The sequence below is a fragment of the Parasteatoda tepidariorum genome, chromosome 4, assembly GCF_982258835.1.
Source record: "Parasteatoda tepidariorum strain Cologne lab strain chromosome 4, Ptep-v5.0, whole genome shotgun sequence".
Taxonomy (NCBI): domain Eukaryota; kingdom Metazoa; phylum Arthropoda; class Arachnida; order Araneae; family Theridiidae; genus Parasteatoda; species Parasteatoda tepidariorum.
In genome coordinates, this window is record NC_141758.1 from 21,491,833 (window position 1) to 21,518,764 (window position 26,932).

General features: G+C 29.0%; 1 protein-coding gene across 5 annotated transcripts in view; it reads left to right on the top strand.

Annotated features, from left to right (window-relative positions):
* The window catches only part of qtc (GRIP domain-containing protein quick-to-court), a 113,165-nt gene that overhangs the window by 38,515 nt on the left and 47,718 nt on the right, over window positions 1–26,932 (top strand). For 2 of the 5 annotated variants that reach the window (XM_043044718.3, XM_016068215.4), the window contains exon 1: window positions 19,851–20,181. The exons of 2 other annotated variants lie outside the window; for them this stretch is intronic. The gene's annotated coding sequence lies outside the window, so the exon portion shown is untranslated. Of the gene's footprint in view, window positions 1–19,832; window positions 20,182–26,932 lie in introns of those variants that run through there. One more of the 5 variants, XM_087160738.1, reaches the window with a different exon arrangement.

Below are 26,932 nucleotides of genomic sequence, written 5' to 3' on the forward strand. Positions count from 1 at the left end.
CTAAAACTTTGTTTATCAATATCGGAAAAATAGATTTTACTTTGCGATTTATTTGTACAATAATAAATAATATTGCTTTAAGATTATCTACAATAATGCGATAGCAATATCACTAACTGCCTGATGAAATTTCTGCAATGTTGTAAAAAAAAAAAAAGATGTCTATCTTGACAAATTCGTCGCCAGTCCCTATCGCGGGCAAGGACCCATATAATGCAAAAGTACAATATTATTAATTCGAGAAAAAGAATTATACAATGTAAAAGAATATATAAAAGTAACATCTTGAGTTATTAAATACTTTCTCTAATAATAAAGATCGATATAATAATTGATTAATTTTAATAAAATTTTTAATAGGCATAACACTATCAAATAAAGTAAAAATGACGTTAACCTTTCACTGTTTAACAGTGCCTACAGTAAACTGCATGTTCTAATGGGAATATTCTATCACTCTTCAAACTGTTATTATAAAGAATTACAAACAGAAATGTTCAATATCTTTATTAAGTATTTTGAATTCTAAAGTCAACGAACTTCTTTATTCATTTTCATGAGAGCATCAACTTCAAAAATCATAACTCACTCTTAACAACCGACGTGAAGACTTTGTTTATTACTAGCGGTAAAATAGATTTTTGTCATGATCTTTTTTTAAAATGGTATATAATATTGTTTGAGATTACCTAGAATGATATGAAAGCAATATGAGAGTTAGTCGATGCCTACGCAATGTTGTCGAACAAAGGTGCTAACCTTGCCAAATTTACTTTATCGTCCGCATCTACAATGAAAAAAGTGTATAATATGATTCTGAATTTCTAAAACGTTCTTAATACTATATAAGTATGTAAGAAAATAATGTTTAACATTTTCAAAAGTAATTAATTATTTTTTCTAATCAGGATTCATGTAGTTATTGGGTAATTGACATTAAATTTAGATAAGTCTATCAAGTAAAAAAAAAAATTCGAAATAAAAAATAATATTTTTAAAAACCACGTTTTTGTAGTGGAGAATAATAATTTAAAAAACGAAAAACGTGGGGCGCATGAAATACATAACAGTAATGTTATATTAGTGTGTGTATGTGTGCTCTTGAGAATATGTGTATGTATATCTATAATTGTAATTGTATCTGAATGTGGATGTGGAATATGTTTGTGTATATGCATATGTATGTGGATGTATACGTGACTGTGCATGTGTATGAGTAAGAAAATGTGTATATGCACTGTTATGTTACTTTTTCGTTTTTCAATTTTTTTTAATTATTATTCTCCACTACAAAAACGTGGTTTTTAAAAATATTATTTTTTATTTTGAATTTTTTTATTTTAAATCATAATTTTTTTAATTTTTAATTTTTATTTTATATTTTTTAAAAATTATTAACTTTTAGTTATTATTCTTCACTACAAAAAACGTGGTTTTTAAAAATATATTTTTTTATTTAGATTATTTTTCTTAGTCAAGAGTAGTGAAGAATACTACAAGACCACTACTAAAATAATAGAACTTTCATTTTAAATTAGGGATACAAAAATCTTTATAGAAAAACAATACCTTTACAACTTTCATTAGTTTTATGCTGATGACAACCAAAACTATCTGGAAATGAATGAGGAAAAACTGGATCCTACCACGTGATTTTTCAGCCAATAAAAATACTCCGACAATAAAAATCTTTTCACCAGATATGTAATACTAATTTGAAATAATGGAATCGACAACAAAAGACAATCTCGAAAATAATTTTTTTTTTAAATTTTAATTTTATTTTACTTTGTATGTCTTTTTTCTCTTCATTTTCATGCATTGTCATCCAATTCTGAACTATGTGCCAAATTTGAAGTTTGTAGCTAGTCGGGAAGTTAGATTAAAATCGATTACAAAATTCCACCCGGACAGACATACACGAAGGCAAGTTTATATAAACGTGGTAATAAAATAATAATACAAATTGAAATCTTTTTTTTCACAACTATATAAGGCTTGTGGTACAGTGCATGTTAATTTCTGGAAATATTTCATTTCTTTTTAAAGGATTGTAAACAAAAATGGAAATATTAAATTGCGTTTAAAGTAAATAAATGTCTGCGAATTTCTTTACTCATTTTAATACGTAATTTTTTTTTAAAAATAATTATTTACTTTTATCAACAACTGACGTGGAAACTTTAATTACTTTTACCTTGGGGGTTTTTTGTGGAACATAATCACTAACATTTGAGAGTTTGGCGAAATATTTTTTCCGGTAATATTGAACTAAATCCAAAATTTTTAAGACCAATAGAATTTTTTTAAATCTTCTATAAGAACTTAAGAGCGTGGCGACTTGTTATAAATCTGTTTAAATTATTTTATGTAAGGGTGACTAAAAGTTAATTTAATTTCAATTTACTAAAATATAAATGTATCTACCACTAGGAAAAATATTTTTTGAAAATACAAAAAATCCGTAGTAGCTATCTTATCTCAGAGTTCGTACGCAACCGAAAAAAACTGATGACTGGTATCTATTTTATTATAAAGAAGTTGAAAATTTCTTGATATTAGTTTCCATTGTCGAATTAATATTTCATATTAGCTATCTACTGATCTATATATATTAAACTTAGAGTAAATAAAATATTCTGGTAGCTATAAACATAAAAAGATTAAAAAAATTTGTATTAATATTACTACCGCTTTTTAATTTTTTCCAAGTGAGTAAGAACCCTGTATAGGGTATTTTAATCGTCACACTAATAATTCTTTGGCATTGTAGTTGCACTTAGTAGCATTAGCATCACAACACATTAATCAATTATATTCTAGCTTCGATTTTATGATTTTATAAGCTCTATTCTCTTTTATTGATTTATTTATTTTATTTACTTATTTGCTTTCTTCTAAATAATTCTCGTTTAAGCCATTTCCCAGATAAAGTAACACATAAAGAGGTAAAAGGCTCCTACGGAACCTAAATGCCAAGCACAACCCTATGACTATGACTATTATACCTTTGACGCAGATGGCACACCTTTGTCCATTTTATATATATTATTTTTTACGCTCTTATTACAAACAAAAATATATTTTAGTATTTTGAACTGAAAAAGACAGTTTAATAGTTACTAAAAAATCTGTTAGATTATCGGAATTATAATTGTACTAAAATACAAAATACAACAAAGTAGTCAGAATTTATTTTTATTCATATTCAAATATTTACCAATAATTGATCTTGTAAATGAAGGAAATTTCAATGATGAATAACTGTTACTCATAGCGGTAAATAAGAGCAAATTTTTAAAAAAAATATTGCTTGTAATATTTTGCTTTTAGCGCAGAAAACGACGAGTGTGTATCAGGCCGTATTTCATAACCATAATAAAATGCTAAATATAATATTCTTCACTTATTTTAACCAAAATTAATACAAATATTTTAAAGAGGACAAAAAATATGTTTAATAAAAGTTCTGCGTCAGAGCGTTATAGAGTATTAAATAATATTGACAGTGATACGAGTGTAATGTAGCAGTTTATTGATACCATGGAAATGTTGCTAATCGCTAAGGCGTCAAATTCGGCTGTTAAACTTGCCAAACTTTATCGAGAGCTCCCTACATGGCGAAAGTATCAATTCTGTGATTTTCATATTCTAATACATTGTCTTCGCTTTCCAATGAGGCGAACCGGATTCGAATCCCGATCGATGCGAATTCCGCATCCGACTTGCACCGACCACAGTGCTGACGTAAAATATCCTCAGTGGTAGACGGATCATGGGTTAGAGCCCCCTTGCCGTCTGGCTAACCGTGGGAGATTCTCACGGTCTTCCTCTCCACATGTAACGCAAATGCGGGTTAACTCTATCAAAACGTCCTCCATGAAGTCAAGTTCCCTTGTCTTCTGAATTGAGTTCAAAATTGCAAGGTTACGGAGTTGAACATTAGAAGTCGCAAATCCATAAAATTGAGTTGGCTGTTCAACTACGATTATAAAATTATAAAATAAAAATACTCTGCACGGAAGGCCGGGATAGCCTGGTTGGTAGGGCACTGGGCTCATGCCCAAGAGTTTGTGGGTTCGATCTCAGCCAGCCGAAGACTCTCTGTGTGACTTGACAGATTTAACGTGCATCAGTAAATGGTGACTGATGCACGTTAAATCTGTGAAGTCGCAAAGTCCTCCATGTTCCCATAACAAATCATACCTCTGGGGGCACTGATCCAGGAGTTTCTTTGTCTTCTGGATTGGTCCAAAATTACAAGGCTACGCAGTTGAACATAACCCAAAACTGGGTCGGCTGTTCAACGACGGATATAAACAATAAAATAAAATATAATATTTTGCACGGGAGCTGTGGGGGGGGCAGGGGAATAGAACGTTCGCCTTCTAATGAGGTAAACCGCGGGTTCGAATACCAGATAGGTGGTCAATACGAATTAGGCACCCGGCTCACACCGACCACAGTGCTGACGTGAAAATATCCTCAGTAGTAGACGGATCATGAGTCCCCTTGTCGTCAGGCTGACCATGGGAGGTTTTCGTGATTTTCCTCACCATATAACACAAATGCGGGTTAGTTTCATCAAAAAGTCCTCCACGAAGGCAAATTTCTCTCAATACTTGATCCGGAAGTTCCCCTGTCTTCTGAATTGGGATCAAAATTACGAAACTACAGCGTTGAACATCGATAGCCGTAAACTCAAAATTGAATCGGCAGTTCAGCGACGATTATAAAATAAAAAATACTCTGTAAGATTAATAAAAAATTGAAGTTTAATTTATACGGAAAAAATTAGCTACTTTTTCTAGTAAGGATTAATATAATGATTAATTTTAAAATAATTAAAAAGGCATAACAAAATCAATTAACTAATGCGAATGAAACAATTCTTTTACTCTCTTATAAAGCCCGCGGTAAATTGCATATGTTAATGAAAATATTCCATTACTTTTTAAAGTAAGAAAAGTGGAAATATTCAGTTGGCATTTAAAGTATGTCGAATGAGGAAGTCAACGAACTTCTTTATTCATTTTATGGGCACATCATCTTTTAAAAATCATTATTTAGTCTTATCAACAACATACGTGAAAACTTTGTTTACCTACAGCGGAAGAATGGAGTTTCCTCGGGGATTTTATTAATCAGTTTTTTTTAAAAAAAAGTCCTCTGTTTCAGTCCTTCTGTCGCACGGAGCGGTAACGCTTTCACAAATTTCACGCTCTGAAAATTATCAAATCTCTTCGGTTCAAGAAGTTCCAACACACACACTCAAAATGATACTTTATTCTACAATATCCACCATTTATTTATTTTCTAAATCGCGTGACAATTTGCGAAATCCGCAGAGAAGCAGTTGGTTGGGATTGAGGAAAAATATATAACATTGTCACGAAATCTACGTAATCATTTCCATTTGATGTTTTTCTTTGCCATTTATTTTGATGTAACATTTGCTACCTGATCAAAAAAAAAACAGAACTTCCATGTAATAAAATGAAATATAAATTATTTCAAACCATGTTTTTCAAAGAAATTGAGAAGAAAATTATAAATAAATAATTCCAAGGAACTGAAGTGATAAGATTGAAAACTTCATTCTCTTCAAAAATATACAAATCGGAAATAACAATCGGCTTGTTTCAAGTGCTTGAAAACAGAAGCTCATTTTCAAGACTTTGCCGGATGTGAATGAGAAGAAACAAAAATGATTTGAAACATAAAATGTAAAGTTACCAAGGAAAAATGGAAAACTAAATATGAGATACAAAACTAGAAAAACCGCAGTAGTCGAGAGGGAAAAAAGATAAAAAGCAGAGCAAGAAATACCATAGTGGCCGAGTGTGGTAAACCAGGGTAAAATGCATTTCCACGCGCTATGTAGAAGTGAAGAACAATGAAGTGTTTAATCAATTTTTTGCCTATTGTGATGATAAACATTTGCTACCTGATCAGAAACAAGACTTCGCGTAATAATATGAAATATAAATTTTGTGAAACCACTTTTTTCAAACAGTTCCCCACCACCTTTCTATAGTGCGTGGAAATTAATACCCTGATTTGTCCCTCTCGGCCACTGTGGGTTTTCTTGTTTTATTTTTTATCTTTTTTCTCTCTCTGTTACTATAGTTTTTTTTAGTTATGTTTCTACCCTTATTTTTCCAGTGACACATTAACGTTTCATTTTTCATATCACTTTTACTTCTTCTCATTCACGTCTTGCGGGTCTTGATTGTTGTTGCTGTTAATTTACGTCGCACTAGAGCTGCACAATGGGCTATTGGCGACGGTCTGGGAAACATCCCTGAGGATGAACCGAAGACATGCCATCACAATTTTGATCCTCTGCAGAGGGGATGGCACTCCCGCTTCGGTAGCCCGACGACCTGCGCGCGAAGTCGAGCACTTTACGGTAGCACAGTTTTAACGAGGACCAATACCGCACACCCTCGGTCCCTACGCAGACTGATCCAAGTGGTCACCCACCCGCACACTGACCGTAGTCAGTGATGCTTGACTTCGGTGATCTGCTGGGAACCGTGTCTTAACGATCAGTCCACTGCGGGACTTGCGGGTCTTGAAAAAGGGCGTAAATTTTTTGAGCTTGAAGTATTTTTTTTTTTTTTTAGCTAGAAACATCTTAACTGTTATTTCCAATATGTATATTTTTGAAGTGAATAAAGTTTGTAATCAAGTAAAAGGAATAATAGCTTTATTTTTCTTAGACCTAGCCCGAAAACTGTAAGATGTATCAATATTTCGGAGGAGACAGTAGACTTGTTGCGAAAAATAGGCACCAAAGGATTTTTGTTTCAGTTTTGATAAATATATCATATCCACAAATATTTGAGATAATTATTTATTATTAGATATAATTATATTTACAATATTAACTATTACTAGAGTCCCCGCTGTGGTCTAATCTTAAAGACACGATTCCTAGTAGAATACCGAAGTCAAGTAGCTGCTACCAGTAAGCGGATGTGTGAATACTTTAATCGAAATGCGTAGGTACCGAGGGTGCGCGGTATCCGTTCCAGTTAAAGTCGGTAAGACGACACACAAAAATTATCAATGTGATATTTAGAATAACACAATTAAAATAAGAAAGTATGTATATAGGAATAAAAGATGTATTCAATGAAACATATTTGCATGGAAATTATAACCCATATATTCTAAATGCATGTAGAGTTTACAAACTCTAAGCGTTAAAGCGGTTTCTTACTTAGGGAAATTCCTACTTGTATTAACTTGTATTCCTACTTGAGTATTCCTACTTGTAAGTTTATTATCATGGTAAAAATTTGTAAGGATCTCATCTCTACAGAGACAACCTTTTTTTGTTTGTTTCAAAAACATTTTTAATATTTTATTTTATAACCGTCGTTAAACAGCCGACCCAATTTTTGAGTTTACGACTACTAATGCTCAACTCCGTAGCCTTGTAATTTTGAACCTAATCCAGAAGACAAGGGAACTCCTTTATCAAGTATTGGGAAAAATTTGTATTCGTGAAGGACTTTTTGATGGAACTAACCCGCATTTCCGTTATATAGAGAGGAAACCCAGGAAAACCTTCCTCGACTAGCCTGACGATAAGGGAGCTCTAACCCATGATCCGTCTACCACTGAGGATATTTTACGTCAGCACTGTGGTCGGTGCGAGCCAGGTGCAGAATTCTTATCGACCAGCCATTGCTGGGATTCGAACCCGATTCTCTTCATTGAAAGGCGAGCACTCTATTCTCTGAGCCACCACGGTTCATTCAAAGACATTGTTTTCATGACCTGAAATTTTTGACCTTAAGTTTAATAACGCAGAATTTAAGAAAAAAACAAAAACGGTAATCTCAAATTTTAGCCAAAACGGGGATTTAATTTTGATTTAAACGAGAATGTAACTTATAATTTATAGAGGTGAGCATATCTCGCAATTAGTCAAAATTTCTATATATAGAACGTTAAAACAATGTTTAATAAAACAAAAGGTGTTTTTCTCTCTTTAAATTTATTTCAACATTGTAAATACAAAATGAAATTTATTGATGTAAATAAAGTTTGAAGCAATTATTATTGTTATTTTTTGGCATTTTTAAAACAGTAATCATGTCCAAAAATAAACAGTAACTGGTTCTATAAAACCCCAATGTCAAAAGTTAAGTCAGCCACGTTTCTTTTCTTTCATCTTTCCTTGACTATTTATGTAATTTCCATTGAATTGACAAAAAATAAAATAAATAAGATAAAATTACACTCCGTTTCTGACCCAGTTTTCTGAAAAATTATCCCCAAGGCATTTCATTATCTCATGTTATTTGTAGAACTTCCAAAAAATAAATTGAAATTCCATTCTTCTCAGAAATTACTTCATTTCTCCAACATTTAATTGCTTAATTTTCACGTTGTCTGAAAAATTATGGACCGTAAAATTAAAAAATTGAATGCAAAACAATTGTTTTTAAGAACAATTTCATTCTCAGTTAAGCAAACGATAAAAAATTCAAATACATTCATTTTGATCAAGAACTTCCCTGTTTACCATGTCTTCCAACTAGTATGGAAAATATTTTCTTCTATTTATTGCAAAAGGAATTTAATTTCAATAAATTAGAAATAAAAGAATATGTTCATTACACCATATAAGTTATTTATAACGTACATAAAAGGCAGTGATGGTATTTTTAAGTTTTCATGAAATTTTAAAGAACTTCTTTCTTTTTTATTTTCCTTCTTAAAAAGATTACGTTAAGTTATATATCTACTGCTACATTATAGATCTCATTTCAAACTTAATTTTTTAAATATTTTTTTGTGTTTGAATAACTTTTGTAAGCATAGCAATAATAATGATTTTATTAATTTTGATTTTACGCTTTTTATAATCCAAAAACATAAAGATAAATAAAATAAAATTATTTAATATGCTGAATTTGAATGTTTTTTATTTCAACCAAAATCAGAATTCCAGGAATCCCTCGACACATTTTTTTTGATGGTCCCATTTAAAGAATAACAAATATGAAATTTACTTTTTTTTTTTCCTGTAAAAACCCAAAAACAATTTTGGTAGTTTTTTCTTTTTAGCTTTTGAGAATAGGAATGGGCATTTCATCATTTGTGTTGTAATACTATGATATAACAATTGTGTTCGAATACTATGATTGTATTCTATGATTTAACAATCATTTATCCAAGAAATAATAATAAAAGAGAAAAGAAAACTCTTAATTTTTCGGAATAGCTTTCTTTTTTACTTAAGTTTCTGTCTGTGTGCATTTATCTGAATGCGTTGCTGTATTAACAGAAATTTATAAAATAGCAAATTTCTTGTAAATTAAAATTATTTTACTCTATATATTTTTAAAAAAATATTTCATTTTATAAATATACCCTTTATTGCCCAGCTAAAAAAAGCGGTTTGTATTATATGAAAATCATCTATATGAGAAACAATGTTCTCAAACTTGCATGCTGTACTTAACGAAAATCTTTTCAAATACCAGTACACCCTGAATAACTTTTGGTTTAATGATCGGATTTTTCACTTTCTTGGACTCAAACTTAAAGTTTTGAGGGGGTGACCTCAAATATGCTAAGTAATAAGTGCAGACGATATTTTAAGTTTCCAAATCAGACACAAAAACGTACTTACTCTGAATAAACATGCCTTTATTCTACGGATTCGAATTTCTAACCCCCAAAATATAGGGAGGTAGCCGTAATCTGGAAAATTGGGTCCCAATAGCTTAATCAGGAGAGTGCTCCAAAGTTTAAATCCCTTAATGTTAATTTTACTTTTAGTGTATTTCGCTACATCTCGCAAACTTTTTAAGCTAAATGAAAATTTTTTACTCACAATAATAAAATTCGTTTAACCAAAGATAATTCCACTCAAAAAATGGCTTTCAATAAATATTTATTGTTTATTTCTTATTTGCTTTATAATGGTAGAAAAAGTTTTTAACTGTAAGTTAATTTTTTGCACCATTTTAAAGAATGCAATGTTACATTGCACATTTCGAAATTTGAGAAAAATCTGCAAATGATTCCACACAAATTGAATTTCAAGAAAGTTCGATACTTAAAATTCTATTTCTAAGGAACTATTCGACCGTTTTTGCCCAAATTTTTGTATTTTACCATGGTAAATTACATGCATTAAAATGATGCAAAAAATTGTACACATTACTAAAGGCATATTTATTTAGACTAAGTACGTTTTTGTGTCTGATTCGATAACTTAAAATATCGTCTGCATATTAATTAGTATATTTAAGGTCAGTGGCGAACGCAAGCGAGGGGTTTAGGGGTTTAAACACCCCCCTTGAGCTCAGACAAAATTGCAAAAATAAAACTTTTAGTAGAAATTATGCGAGCTATTATTTTTTTAAGACTATATATATTTATTTACCTTATGCCTACTTTTTTTCCCTCACGGTATTTCTCAGAATACTGAAATAACATTTACTATAATAAGGTTTTCTTTTAAGACCAAATTCACGTGATACTGTTACGGACTGGTTCCTTTCTGTCCTGCCAGTATAGTTCTCGAAACTGCTGTCATTCGCTAGGTCTTTGCGCGATGATTCTGGAATCCTAGACGTTCTGTCGTCTTTGAGACAATTCGAGAATTTTAGAGATGCAGTGAAAAATCATATAAAAGGGGGAACGGAGTACAGTGGAGCTAGTTAGTCAGACTAATAGTTATCTCTGCCGCTTGTCTTTCGGAACTCGTCGCTAAATCTGTTTTGTTTTGTCTTAACAAAAAATTACTTCAATCGCCGAACCCGTCGTCGCCACTATTTCGACTAGTGAAGAAATCAGTAACAATACCATTGGAGATACTGTGCTCGTTGAAGTTATCCATTCCAGCTCGAAACTTTGAGATCGTAACATAGCGGATATTTCCGTGCCAAGATATATATATATATATATATATATATATATATATATATATTTGCTGTTCTTGGATCTTTAGGATGTCAAAACGCAAGAATTTAACAATTTTTAATTATTTTGAGAAAAATCATGACCTGAAATTACTGAGGTGATAGCATCTAGTACCAATATAAGTTTTTCTGTTGTACAAAAATGTGATACTTCCGTTGAAGAAAACGTTTCTAGCATAACAAAATCTGATGAACGTGAAAGTGACCCTCAAAGTGTTACTTCCCACTCATATGACGTTGGACTTCTTTCAGAAGATATTGCATTATGTTCTTAAACTTAAAAAATCAAATCAAAATTTAACTAGGCAATGTTGTCTAAATAAAAAGTCAAAATTGTCTAGATGTCTAAATTAGGGAAATAATAGTGCTTTATTACAGACTCGAATTTCTTTTAGTAGTTTCAGAAAATTATGAACACCCCCCTTGAAAAAATTCTGCGTACGCCACTGTTTAAGGTCACCCCTTCGAACCATTAAGTTTAAGTCCAAGAACGTGAAAATCCGATAATTAGATCAAAAGTTATTCGGGGTGGCTCCTTTTTTTGGCACATTGTATATTGTCGAGTTTAGTTAAAATAAAAAATAAATATAAAAAGGTTTTTGGTACTTTTAACAATTGTCTTTCTGATACAATTATTTAGATGTGCATTCTGTCGAATAATGTAAAAATAAAAAAATTGAGGAAAATTTAACCATGGAATTTCCCCTTTATTAGGAAATAGCACAAAGAGACGTTGGACAGAGCTAAATCTGTATTTCTTGTAATTTCTTTTTTTATTATCTATTTTTTTTTACTCTTCAAAGAAACTATTATTTAAAAAAATTTACTTTTTCGTAAACTTCGTTCTAACTAGAATAAATAAAAATAAGTACACGAACTTGGAATAAATACAATACGAAACAGGAAGTTGGGGAGACACATCCTGCACTATCAAAATCAAGTAAAACTGCCTCGTAATTGCAAATTTCTTTTTCAAATTTTCTCTACGAAACACAGCGGGTTGATAACCCAAACAGATTTCCCATTCTTTTAAATGTCACGAATTTTCATGCTCGCTCTATCCTGAAAGGCCACTTTTAGAATCCAACGGTAATTTCTTCCATTTTTTTTTTTTTCATTCTCTAATTTTCTTACCTTGTTAAGAGCAAGAGATGAAAAAAGAAAACTTTGAGAGATGTATAACATAATATTCGTGATGGCCAAAAAAAAAAATCCCTATTCAGTGCATTACTTGATTGCGGAAAGAAAAAAAAATTGAAAGTACTTATAGGTCAAATACAAATTCAAGCTTCCATTGTATTTAGAACGGTACACGCCTTCATCTGTTTCATCTGTTGCCATCCCTTTTTAGAAAAATTGGATTTATTTTCTATTTAAAACGATTATTTGGTTCTTTCCCTTTTATATAGTATGACAGGCGTAGTAATTATGTCTTTGGAAGATTTGCGTGGTTTAAGAACTTTTTAACGGTCACTTCCTGTTTGAAAATGGTTCAGTCGTAAACTATCAGATAAAAAAGCTTGCTTTATTCCGCTATGTTTTGAAAATTGGGATGTTACTCTTGTTTATAAGAGGCGTTCTTTTAAGATATGAAGCTATTGTTGTAAATGCAGATCTTCTTGGATTTTTAAAGCTGTCTGATTGATATCTAATGGAGAACAATCAATTTAATGTGTTGCATGTATTTTGCGAAATTCGTCTTCCTTTTGTTCCAAAATTCAAGCCATTTTGCTTCGTTAGAACACAAATATATTTAAAATCGTTTTCTCGCTAAGTAAAATAAATCGTTCGTTCCACATTATTTGTAGAGGTACTAAAAGGGTGTGATAATAGAAGTTATCAATTAAAAGTTTAAAAAAAAAACACAACATGACATTTGTTATTTAGTTTTATAAAGAATTATTTTTAGAACGTGTTTTTATTTCTTAAATTTTTCACTTATTTTAAGTTAATTAATCCATTTTCTTGACAGCGTTGACAACATTGTCTATTCCTTGATATTTTATTCATTAACCCATTTTCTTGACAGCATGACATTTGTTTATTTAATTTTACAACGAATTGTTTTTAGAACCTATTCTATCAATTGATAAACTTTTCACTTATTTTCAATTGGTTATTCAATTTCCCTAAATACACATTTTGTACCATATCCATACCTGCCAACTTTTACACATTTGATTTAAAATTTTATTTCTATATTTAAAGTGGTAGTAAAATGTATGCTTTCTATATGTTACTGGCATTTATTAACTTAAGTTATAATTTTTTTCATCCACCGTTATTTTTAAAAAAATTAAGCTCATATTGATATGTAATACTGTTCTGAAAAACCGCATATGCTTGTTCAAAATGCAACGTGCAACATATGTTTCTGCTTAAAATTGTAATTCAAATTACGTTTTACTACCACTGAAGAAAATAATTCTTGAAAGGATTAGAAGTTGGCAGGTATGTATATCCATTTCTTAAAACTCAAAGACGTGAAGCTTACGGAAAAATGTTTTTAAACATATATACTGTACAATTATGCAAAATCAATGTGAGAATAATTTTCTTCCTCAGCATTTATGCTATTTAAATTTAATATTGATAAATGTTTTAGCACAATAAAATAATACACTGATGTTATATATTTACTTAATTTGAGTTTTACTATAGTATTAAAATTATTCAGGTGCACCTTAAATCTGTCAGGTCACAAAGTACCACCATGTTCCCATAACAAATCACACCTCTGGGTGTACCGAATTGGAAATCGTCAAAGTTAATGATCGAGTTGAGTTGTTTAGTGAAAACTATTAGCGGAAGAATATCGATGGAGGACAAATTTTTTGTCGCGCTTGTACAAGGTACTTGATCTTATTTAATTCAGATAAGGGGGTTTCAAATCTGAAATGCTACAGATTCCGAATCTGTTCCGAATGCTACAGATTTTTTTCAAAAATTACATTTCCATTAGCTTAGTCTATTTTTCGTCTGAATGTACAAGTTTACAAAGAACGTATAGTTTTATATGCATTTTCCTCTAAAAATAATACTGGGAAACAATTTTTTTTTCTTCTATTGCTGCAAATTTTTGATACTTTTGTGTCGCTGATTTCAAATCTTCAATCGGTTGCTCTCTTTAACCAACAGTTTTTACGAAATTCAATAATGTATTCTTAAACATGTTTTTTTAACAATTCACTTGAGTGACTACAATGTGTCTCCACTTCTTTGCTACGTAGGAAGTGAGAGGACGAAGATGATAATACATAGCAGTTTTTGATGCGATCCGTTAAAGTCATATGAGTTTTCTCTTAAGCGTTACTTTCAAAGAATCGGACAAGTGTATAATGTATAAATCTATACGTTCTATTTAAACAAGTACATTTAGACAAAAGAAACTAGCTAAGAATATAATTTTGATAAAAACATCTGTTGCAATCCGAACGAAATTAATTTTAAACCTGAAATCCCCACACCCGAATTTGTTAAGATCAAGTGGCTGTATAAAAACAAAAAATAAAAAAAAGATTTCTAAGATTTAAAGATTTTTAAAATTATTTAAAAGATTTTAAATAAACGAAAAATTATTGAAAATTTAAAACTAAAAGAAAAATAATTAAAAATTAAAGATTTACAATGAAAATCGAGGATTTATAATGAATTTCTCTTCATCAACTCTCACCATTATGTCCACAAAAACTAGCGCTTTCTGATATTTATTAATATAACCAAAGCAAAATATATCATTGCAATAGTGTGAAAAGCAACAAAAAAACTAGAATAATTCGTTAATATAATTTAATCAAGTAAAAATAATTATTTTAACTAGTATATTAGTTTTTGACTTATTTTATGCCAAAAATTAAAGTTTTTTTTTTTATCTGCATAATTAAGTTTAGCAAAAATTATTTTCAGTAGAATTATGATTTTTTTTTCAGTATCGTACTCATACGACTGAAGGTGAACAGTACATTTTTAATTTTTTTTTTCAATTTCTAATTAAGTTTGGAACAGTTAAATCGAAAAGTCACTTAATTCATGAAAGTATATTATAGCTATCTTAATTTTTGAAACTTTACAGGAAGTAGGAATTAATAAAATTACTATAATCTTTGATCAATATGAATGTATAAAATCTAGGGCATTTGAAGCGAAGCTAGTTGAAATAATCTGCGTTAGAAGTTTTTGGGGATTGGCGAGCAATACCGGGCAAGACGAGGAGCACGCTAAATTTTTTTAAAAAGATAATAAATCCATGTTCTAAATTCATGTTTTTAAAAGTTAAATATTTAAATTTACAATTTTTAAATCAATTACGATTCAAAAGATTTAAAATCAATCATAAAATGTAATAAAATGTGTAACATAAAAAAACGGAAAACCACCAAAAACAATCAATCTACATAACAGAAGGAAAATAGATATTGTCCCCCTGTCCACCGTCCCCCATTCCCTCCAAAAAAAGCATTCTTGCTGCATAACATAAATAAAAAGATTGTATCACCACCACCCCTTTAAGAAAATTTTTAAGTTGCCTGATAGAAAGAAAATATTGAAATTAATTCGACAGTGAATATATCATTTTGATAACATATTTATCAGATCAAAAATAAAATACCAAAGATTAAGTTTTGTTGCTAATTTAAATATAAAAATGAAGGCATTAAATATTTCAATAATTGTAGTTAAAGGGATACCACAGGCGATTATATTTATCAAAAGTCAATTTTTTAAAATTTTTATGATCTCTTTAATTTTTACTATCATTCAATCATAACTATCACTACGACTTACATATCAAATTATTCGTAGTGAAACCAAAATCATTCTTCGCATTTACTTCTAATAGTAGACTGAAAAAAAAATATGATAGGAAAAGTTGTTAATTTTAATCTCTTTTTAATCTAAAATTTTAAATTTTATTATTCACCACTTTTTACGTTTATAGTCGCTCCTGGCAACCTTGTAGTTAATTATAATTTACGTTAAAGCTGAAAGGAGTTTTTATTTTCAAAATACCACTTCAGTATTTTATTTTATTTTATAACCGTCGTTGAACAGCTGACCCAATTTTGGGTTTGCAACTACTAATGTTTAACTTCGTAACCTTGTAGTTTAAATTGGAACTTTCTATTTTGAATTCGATCCAGAAGCTAAGGGAACTCCTGGATCAAGTATTGAGAAAAATTTGCCTTGGTGGAGGACTTTTTGATGGAACTAACCCGCATTTACGTTACATAGAGAGGAAAAACACGAAAACCTCCTCACTATTAGCTGACTAACTCTAGGGACTCTAACTAATGATCCGTCTACCACTGATGATATTTTACGTCAACACTGTGGACGCTGAGAGCCTGGAGCGGAGTTCGAATCGACCAGCCATCACTGGGATTCGAACCCGGTTCACCTCGTTGGAAGGCGAGTGCTCTATTACCTGAGCCACCACTTGTCCTACTTCAGCGTTTACAAGTTTTATTGGTGACACAGATGTTTTAAGTCATCTTCTTTTTAATGCTACCACTTTTTAAAAATTTGAACGCTCGCCCGAACTCTGAGCATTAATCTTCCACCTGTGGGTTATTTTTACCTTAAGAAAAAGTGGTATACCAATGAAATAAATTTTGTTTATTTTAAGAACAGTTTTCGATTTATTTATTTTCAATACACGCATACTAATACATATCAGTTTAAGTGATTTCTATATTTACATATAATTAGCAAGTAAGATATCTGATTGTTTAAAATAATCCCAATTTAGCTATTATGATAATTATGGTTGTTTATATGTCAACATATGCAATTAAAACAATGAAATTCCGAATTAATAAAAAAAAAATCAGAACAATTTTTCAATTACATACAGAAAATGCTATCGTGACGAAAGCACTTTCGTATCACGTCATTTTCTCGAGCGGTTTGGCTTTCAACTTTATTTTTCTGCAGACGATAATACGAAGTTTGAATTGATCTCAATCAATTCAAACGCCAATTTACGAACCATGTTTTGGAAAATTTTGTAATCAGCTGCATCAAGAATTGGAGAATTCTGCACGAACTCTCTGTTTATAAAGGATTTACCGCCTCCGCAATCTGAACAGAATTGGGTAGCTTTATTTTATCTTCGATCTTATGCCTACATAGTACGCAATATGCCAAACGAAAAATATAATTATGTTCTTCTATATTTAAAAAAAATATTATAAAGAAAATATTTGTATTGCAGGAAGAGTAAATATTTTCTAGAAGATTCGAACATGTTTTCGAATTTGATACACTGCTATTTGATACACATTTGATTCTAGCTGCATAATTTAGTTTAGGTTTTTAGACCAAAACCCACATATTTAACACTACGTATTTAATAAAATTTTGATAAATTCTAAAACAAATGTATACTTTTATTCTAGTTGAATTAGAAATAGATTTGTAATTTTTCAAATTTAATTTTATTCTAGAGAAATTAGAAGTAGATTTATGGTTTTTCAAAAACCTTTTTGGCTGATAGTTAATAATTCTACTTTTGGTGATAAATTTTATTTATTTTTTTCTAACTGAATTAGATATAGATTTATGGTTTTTCAAAAACTTGTTTGGCCTTTCGTTAATGTTTCTTCGTGTTCCTTTTGATAGTCTTTTTCTCAAAACTGCTTATTTTAACACAAACGTAACATTTTCTTCAAACTTCTTACTCCAAGAAACATGAATTTTGGCAAGCATTCTTAGATTAATTCAATCATCGCTTTCGATGAAATATTAATTTTATCAATATAATTATAAAATATTAATTTTTCAATCAATATATAAACAATCAATATATATTTTATTAATTGGTGTTATTTTTAAAAAAAATTATTAAAATTAAAATTTTACTAAAATATATTACTTTTCATTATTATTATTACATATTGGATATATTTGATATTAAAAGTTCACTAAATTGGTGAAATGGTATTAAAAGCTACCTTAAACTATTAAAAGCTTATTAAAAGCTACCAAAAAGCTTAGACCATGTGGGAAAACAGTTAATGGTTTTTCTAACAAATAGATTTGTAAACATAACAAGGTAAATTTTTAGATGTTGAAAAGCACTACTTAAGTTTGTTAAGTTTTTTTATGCCCTGATATTTTAAGAAATTATTTTTAGTATACATCTGGCATGCATCACTAATAAAGTATGCATCTTTATTTTTTTAACTTACCAGTTTAATATTTAATTTATGAATCAAATAGTAATTCATTTTAGTAATTAATCATTTTTTTAAATTTCAAAATGTATTAAAATAGATAATTTTATCTAGATTTTTTTTTTATTCGAATTTTCGAACATTGATTTCTTGTATTGTTTATTTATTGAATTAAAACATTAATAATATGTTAATGTAATTGTTATGTAAGTTAAATTAAAATTAGAGATTACATTGGAATATACAAATTTAGTAGATGAAATAAAATTAAGTTAAAAATGGATGAAAACTATTTTAATAAACTCTGCAAGTTTATTGACTCAAAAATGAAAAACAAAACAACTGACTAAAAAAAACAATTTTAAATAATTTCTTAAAATAATGAGTTTAGCATCGAAATGCAATTACGTTTAAATTACGAAGATATATAATCAGTTAACATCACTTTATATTTAAAATGCTCTTGTAATAAAATTCCAAATTGATTGACGAGGCCAAAATAATATTTTGGTCGTTGTAATAACTGCGTGTGGTCGTTAAAGTTAAAAAATACAACCACTTTTTTAATAAAAATTATGTATAGATAAAGTCCTATTTCAATAACCTTGGTTTCTTACTTGAAGAATCTAAAAATGTAGTTCTTTAGCTGGTATACCTTCAAAACAGCATTTTCAACTTTTATTAAAAATTAAAAATGTAATTCAGATTGAGGTCCTGTTAGTATCCAAACTTCAAGACATTTTATATACATTAATTATTTTCGCAAAAATTACGATGCACAATTTAGCTTTTTTTTAATTCAATTATGTTGCTATGAAGATCACTCAACATAAAATTTTATATTTTATTCATATAAATAAAATCACGGAAGTTTATATCACGTAATTCAATTAGAAGTAATTATTTAGAAAGTTTGAAGAAAAAAAACAAACTTATAGATATGGGCGTTTTAGGCAATTTAATTTTTAAAAGGAGACGACATTAAAATGTATAGTCACAACCACAATTATTCTCAATATTTAACTGATGGAAGAAAATTAAAAAATAAATTATTTTATTGGATAAATATCAGCAAAATCATCATCATCATTATTTTTTTTTAATTCCTTAACTGTTTTTAACTAGTCTGAATTTGAATTGATGATGATTAATGAGAATTTTCTTTCATTCGTCTGAAATATTGCGGGAGGGACTATCTGAGATTTCTTATTAATAAAAAAATAAAAAAACACATTTTCGCAGCCGTGTCGCCTATTACATATTATTATTATTTATTACATAATCTTTTCCCGGGAAACTTTTTAAATAAATATTTTATATATGATTGATTTCTTAAAAAATAAATAAATAAATTTATCATTACGAAGTACATTTTTTTAATTAATGAGTTTTATAAAAAATCATAGAAATTATTCTGAAAAAATAAATATTAATCCATATATATATACAATTCTTTTAAATTGAAAACAATTAATGAATAACTGTTCCAGTAAATTAAACATGAATACAAATATTTTTCCCCATCATTAATGAAGTCTTGCATTTACTGAAGCGACGATAATTTGAGAAAACTTAAATGCATTGGGAAAAAAAATACAGATTTAAAAAAAAGATATGTATGTTTGATGTTACGAAACGAAACTAAAACCGAAACTACATTGAATACATTTTTCATACTCAGTTACTAGATGGCGCTACAAAATCTGACTGGAGCAAACGATGTATGTTTTGTTTCCGGCATTTTCTCTTCCATGAGCGTTTTGACTGTTACTCGCGTCAGTTTTCGCTCCATTTAAAATTTTAATGAATCTTAATATTCGACAATCAGTCACCGATGAATAGTTTTGAAACTTTTACTCGATATTCAGTGTGTTGAGTCATTAACTGAAGTATCTTCATTCATTAACCATCTTGAAAATCGTGATTTTGTCAGAATAAACAAAATCAGTGTTATTATTATACAGTTAACGGTAAAGTACGCTTCTCCGCAGTGCGGCGAACAGAAAACAGTTGGAAACTACTTTTTTGATATGATCTTCTCTGATTACTAAATCGTAAGTTTTAATTTATATCTTTTTATTAAATTTATTATGGTGGTACATAAAATACTAGTAATTTTTAATAAATATACTTGGAACCTAGCTAAGTCATAATGTGCAAGTAGATGTAGTAATGGTATAATTAAGCTATTAGAAACAGCAAACGATAAAATAAAAATTGATCAGCAAACGATATTTTGTCTGGCTAATTGCTTTAAATTGAATATGATATCAAAATATCGTTTTATCTGAAAAGCATATGTTTCTAGGTTTCTCCATATTTGATACTCATTATTGTGATGAAACTTTCTTTGATATTATAATATGTCACACTATGATACTCATTCCACTGTATAAAAAGTAAATATTTGTTCCGAATAGATTTAGTCAAACGAATTTTTACAGTCAAAAATTTCATATGTTAGTTGAAAACAAGCAATGCATTTAAGTGTTTACGAATCCAATTCCCATCTCTTCGTTGTAAATTTTTGTTAATTATTATTTGCTGTTTTAGTTAATATTTACTACTATTTGGTGTACTCGACTTTTATATTTATATTACACAGTCTACCTATGTTTCAACATATTTTTGATAGAAATGTATATGTTTTGCCCATTATTCATGAGAAAACCTGTCAATATAATTGTATAAATAAGCGAAACTATCGGGGATTATAATGTATAAAATAATGTTTTGAAAGCTATTTGAATGTGTTCAATCCATGTAGTGAAATTTACATATCAAGATAGAAATCAAATGTGTTATTTTTTATTATTTTTTTTAAAAGTGCAAATTTTTCCTGACAATTTTATGGGAAATTGTTTCCTAGATGTAAAAATCGCGTTGTTGTGAATTAAAATGTAAAGCATGTTTTATTAATTAATTTTTAATGAAATAGAAATCACTCTAGTTTGGAGTACCAAATGACGAAATTCTCAAATTTATTTAAGATTCTAAAATTAAACTAGCATATTTTTCTAGTTTTATATCAAAAATATATCTTGCTATAGAAATAACATGCACATTTCCGTGTTCACAGTTTTGATCATCGTTGTTTTAATTTCTGAGGTTTGTATAAATAAATTAATCGATTTTTAATGACTATACTTTCAATAGTGAATCTAAGTTGAGATGCTTCAATTGATGTTAATCAACATGAATTCGTGATCATTAATCAATGTTTATTATTCTATTAATACTATCTATTGCAAAAACTCAAAATGACAACACATTGGTTTATTATAAACTAGTATTAATAAACACCAAGTTTCAAAATGAAAATAAGAAAAATAACTTGAAAATTAAAGTTCGAGTTGAGTAAATATTTATGAAACAGGTAGAACATCTAAAGAAAAAAAGCCTTTCCATACAGGAAATTTATACTCAACCTATTTATTCATTGTATTATTTATTGTATGAACCTGTTTATTATTGTTAGTTATTTATAGAAAAGTTGTTTATCTGTGAAAGATTGATGGTATTACGATTGTTATAACTTTCTTTGTAATTGTAATAACTTCACTTTTTCCCACTAACTATTGAACCGATTTTTCTGCTTTTATTTATTTATTTTTAAATCTTGATGAATAATTTATATTCTAGTTTAACACTTGATCTATCACAAAAAGTACAACAACATATTCTAGTAAAAACAAAGTGTAAAGAATTAACTGAGAAAAAGAATTTGAAATTAAATTATTTCAAGAAATATCGTAGGACAAATAACGTAGGGAAAAATTAAAAGCGTTAGTCTGATAAGTTTGAAAAGCTAAATGGAAATATTGATCTTCGAAAAAGTATTTGAAAAATAAAAGTAATTTTTAAGATGTAACTGAAAAGTAAAAATGTTATCAGGAATTTGTTAATACTTGATTCCTTAGCATTAAAATATATTTTAAATAATTGAAAAATATTCAACGCTTTTCTTGTCTTTCAATTGGTTAATTTGCAAAAGCGTCCATTTTTAATTTTTATCAAGGTTTAATAGTTTTAACTAGAACTGTCTTCTGGTTGTTAAGTTATTTATTCTCACTTTCTTTTTTTCATTCTAGATATCTATTATATATAATTCTCTTACGTGGCTCCCAAATTTTGACTGTATTTCTTTTCCGCCGGTGGCAACGTTCGCTTTGTTTTGAAAACACCAAAGCATTCTGCCTTTTAATGATGTGTTTCTGATCTAATATATATAATTCTCTTACGTGGCTCCCAAATTTTGGCTGAAGTACTTTATACAACGAAATAAGATTCTTTTCACATCAGTTAAATATTTACTTTATTTTCTTCATTCATAGAGAAAACAGTCGGCAAAGAATTCTGTTAGGTTAAAAAACATTTCGCTAAAAAAATAACGAATTCTAAAGAAATAAAAATAAACAACTTAAAAAATAAAAATGCTGTTGCCAGCCATAGAATTTTTTGAAAGTTAACTTAGTAACATAAATAAAAATGACATAGAAGCGCAACTAGATCCAAATTATGATACCTGAGCGCTTGACGTAACAAATCCTTCAATTCTAAAAGTGTTGTATCGCCAAATGCCCAAATAAACAATTGTGTTCTTAAAGAAATTCTATAAAAAGTTTTAAATAAACAACCTACTTCTACAACTGCTTCTTGAAGAACTTGGCTCATTGATTAAAAATATTATTTTAATTTTACGGTACTAACTTTACTTCTACTTACATTATTGCTACGACCCTCTTTCATTACATTTTACAACTTCATGCTAAATTTGAGGACTTTAAGTTGTTCTGTGGTTGAATACTGACATTTAGAAATGTGTACATAAAAAAAATAATATTTAGAAGTTAAGAGTTGCCTCAGAAAAATTTGAATTGTTGACATTGAACTTAACAAAAATTGTGAAAAATTGAATTGTATCATCATGAATTGTTGACATCAAAACTAAAAATATTGTGTTTCAACTAGACAATGCTACCTTAATTTATACTTTAGAATTGCCTCGGAAAAATTTGAATTGTTAGCAATGACTTGAATAAAAAGTTTTATTTTAACTGACAAATACTATATTATAATTTTAACTTTTTCTATGACTATACTCATTTTCTTACTCTTTTCTTTGTTTTTTATACATTTTATTTTTTTGTGATAAAATAAAAAACTTATAGTTGTTCTGCTTCTGAACACTGATGAAAACACAAAATGATGGGCTTCATCAACAATCAAAAATATAAACATTTATTTTACAAATTCCATATTATTAAGGTGGCTCCCTTCATAGAATTAAAAATACAAAATTATCTTCATCAAAGCCGATGCTTTACATCCGGCGTTCAATGGCAGACTACTATTTCATATTGTTTACAACACATGGCTTTAGCCCTCTGGTGGGAAAGACTTTAAAACAAAACTTACAACAGTTACTTTTCTCAACAACTGAAATTTAGAATAGTGGGATTAAGAAAAATATGTGAACTGTTTGCAATTTCAAATTAATATTGAAATGTACAGGTTTAGAATTTTCTACAGTGAAAAGTTTTCGGAACTTCAGTATTCAAAAAAGTATACAAAAACTAGACGTTAAGAACGTATCCAATGAGCGAGCAAAGCGAGCATTGGATTGCGAAGCAATCCGAAATGAACTGTGAAAGCAGTTCCGGGGGTTGGTGAGCGCCAGCGAGCAGGGGGCGAAGCCTCCTAGTTAAAAATAATTTTCTAGTTGAACCTTAGACAGCAATCCTTTATCTTAACTTTCATAGGACTCTGAAATGTCCCCTTTTTTTATTAAAAGTTGTTTTATTATTATGCTAAAATTTGTTTTTTAGTTCTCATATAGAATTAAACGTCATAATTTCGGAATCTAATATTCAAATTTCAGAATCAGGCATTGATGATTTTAATCAGGCATTGATTCTTAAACCCTATTGTAAAAGGTTTGTTCTCCTTACATTAAAAAAATAAAAAAAACTGTGCTGAATTTATACTTAACAAATATAGTTAAAAGAAATTTCTGTAATTATTCCTGCTCGCTTAGCGACACCGTTTTTTGATCTCAGTTTATTTCAGTTGCCTTGAATTCTTTCACGTTTTTATGTTGTCCATATGACGAGCTCTGTGTGGACGTGCATTTGACCTTTAATGTTAATTTTATTTTTTGCGTATTTCGCCATATCTCGAGAACTTTTTAAGGAAATTGAAAAATGTTTGCACACAATTAAAAAATTCGTTTATGCTAAGATATTCCATGCAAAAAAATATATTATAGTAAATATTTATTAATTTATTATATTTTTATTATATTATTTAATAAGAGTCGAACAAATTTTGTTAGGTATACAAGTTTTGACATAATCTTAAAGAGTATAATTTTACTTGCAAAATACAATATTTAATCGAAATCGGTCGAAGAGTATCTGAGAAATCGAATTTTAAAAAACCCGTATTTTATAAAATTCGATATATTTTCCAGATTACGGTTATCCCCTATATTTTTATGGGTCAGAAATCTGGATCTGTCTAAAATAAAAAAGGTATATTTATTCAGAGAAAGTTCGTTTTTGTGTTCGATTTTGGAACTTAAAATATCTTCTGCACTAAATAAGGTGAGGTCATCCCTTCGAATCATAGATTTAATCCGAGAACTTATAAGATCCCATTAATAGATCAAAAGTTGTTAAGGGTGGTCCGTGTATTTTTTGAGCACTATACATAAATAATATATTTGATTACACATATTTAAGACTTAGAACGGTTGAGTCTCGACTCCTGGGTCTCAATATTCATCAAGACCCAGAAGACTAGTAGTGAGGGCAAGCTTTCTGTTAAGTCTCAATATTCTGGGTCTCAATATTTTGCTATAAAAAAAACAAAAACATTTTTGATAGCAAAAATCTTTCGTATGATTACGCTTCTTTAAGTTCGTGAACAGTGCCACTAAGCTAAATTTTTTGCTTTAGAATTGCATTGTTTACTGTTTTAGGTCTTTAGATTTTAGATCTTTAGGTTTTTTTTAACTAAAAGAAATTTGTAACAGTTAAAAGTTCGTTTCATTTGGAGATTTGAATTCACTCTAGGCTTATTACAGAAGGCTTGGCCTCAATACTTAGGGCTCATAGAAAACGGCTGAAATAAATCAGACAAACAATGATATCATTTGTAAGTAGCCATGCCTGGGCGAAAAATGTTTGGCTGAATGAAAAATACAAGAGACTTATACAAATAGCCCAGCGCAAGGCGGAAGACCGGAATTTCCGAATCTCCTACAACTATTAAAATCTTAATTTTTTATGTTTTCTTATTTTTTCAACATACTATTAAATTAATACAGTGAGTTTTTCACCATACAGTTGTGTTAACAATAAAAATTCTTAGATATTAAATTATCAAATAATGTACTCGTTTGATTTTTCTGAACATTTTTGATGAAAATAAGACAAAATGAGCGTTGTATGATGCTCACATTTTCTCATTTAATATCAACAAACATGTTACAAATAAGTAGTTTATGAAGATAACAACAGTTAAAATCGTAGCTTAATCAATATTTCAGAGTTAAAACAAAACATTCTATTATCTCAGATTGTATTGTTTATGAATACTTGAAAGTTTATTTTAAGCAATCAGTTTTTAACGCCCATACCATTGAAGAAATAGTTATATCAAGTAGATTGATTTTTATCTTGCATCATAATCTCTTGAAAATCCGCGTGTGATATGTTCTTGGGGATTATGCAAATTAACACCATTTATTGCTTTCTTTTAAATGTAGCTTAACGCCGAGAAAAATAAAAGTGATCAAAATAAATCTGAATTAAGATCACACGAAAGCTAAGAACGCGAAGAAATACTTTTCTCTGAGAAATTAGCCCCAAGAGTTCCACCAGCAGACGATAAATGAGAATGAATGCCGGAAATATGTTCGTTCCTTTGTTCGAAAATAAGTTGTTTATAAAATATAATGATACCCCGGCAAGTTTTTAATGATGATATTATAACGGCAATAAAAACAGACTACCCGTTATGTTCAAATATTCTTTTCTTGTTCTTCTTTGTAGATTTGTGAGTGGAATAATGTTTTATGAATTATTGTTCTTGTAGAATCTTGTTTGCTATATACTTCCGGTCTTGATGCTGTAGTGTCGTAACAATTGCTTTTGTTTTTCGAACTTGCCAAAAATAATGTTCTCATTATACGTGACTAATCAGTCCTGATAATAGAAGCATTATTTGATCAGTCCATGTTGACTATTTATCTATTGGTATTGAAAGAAAAGTTCATTGCAAACGATGCCCAACGGCGACGTGTAGCAGATGTTTTGGTTGAGAATAATAAAATTCTATCAATAAATTGGCAGCCGATTTCAAATCAAATAATTTTTCACACTTTCTAATTGTATTAGCAAGTTTTGAACTTGTATTTTTTATTTTACTCTTTAGTTATAAATCTTGAAATGAGTATTTTAAAATTATAAAATAAATATAATTCGTCTGTTATAGAATTTCTAATCTCAATTTCGAACTATTGATAGAGTCTAAAAACCATTGTGTTTGGCTGAGTTAACAACCTCTGGTGTTTCCTGTAGTAACTTTTTATCTGTTTGAAGATAACTTTTTCAACTTTATTAACTAATTAAACTCGAAGCAAATTTTATCGAACATTTATTATAAATTATTTTTTTTTTTTTTTTTTTTTTGTGTTTCTTCAAACATTTAATTTGCAATTTTGTTTAAAATAAAAGTCAAATACAGCCTTTTTTATGAATAAATATGTTATGAAACCACTCACTCTATTAGTTGTTTAGT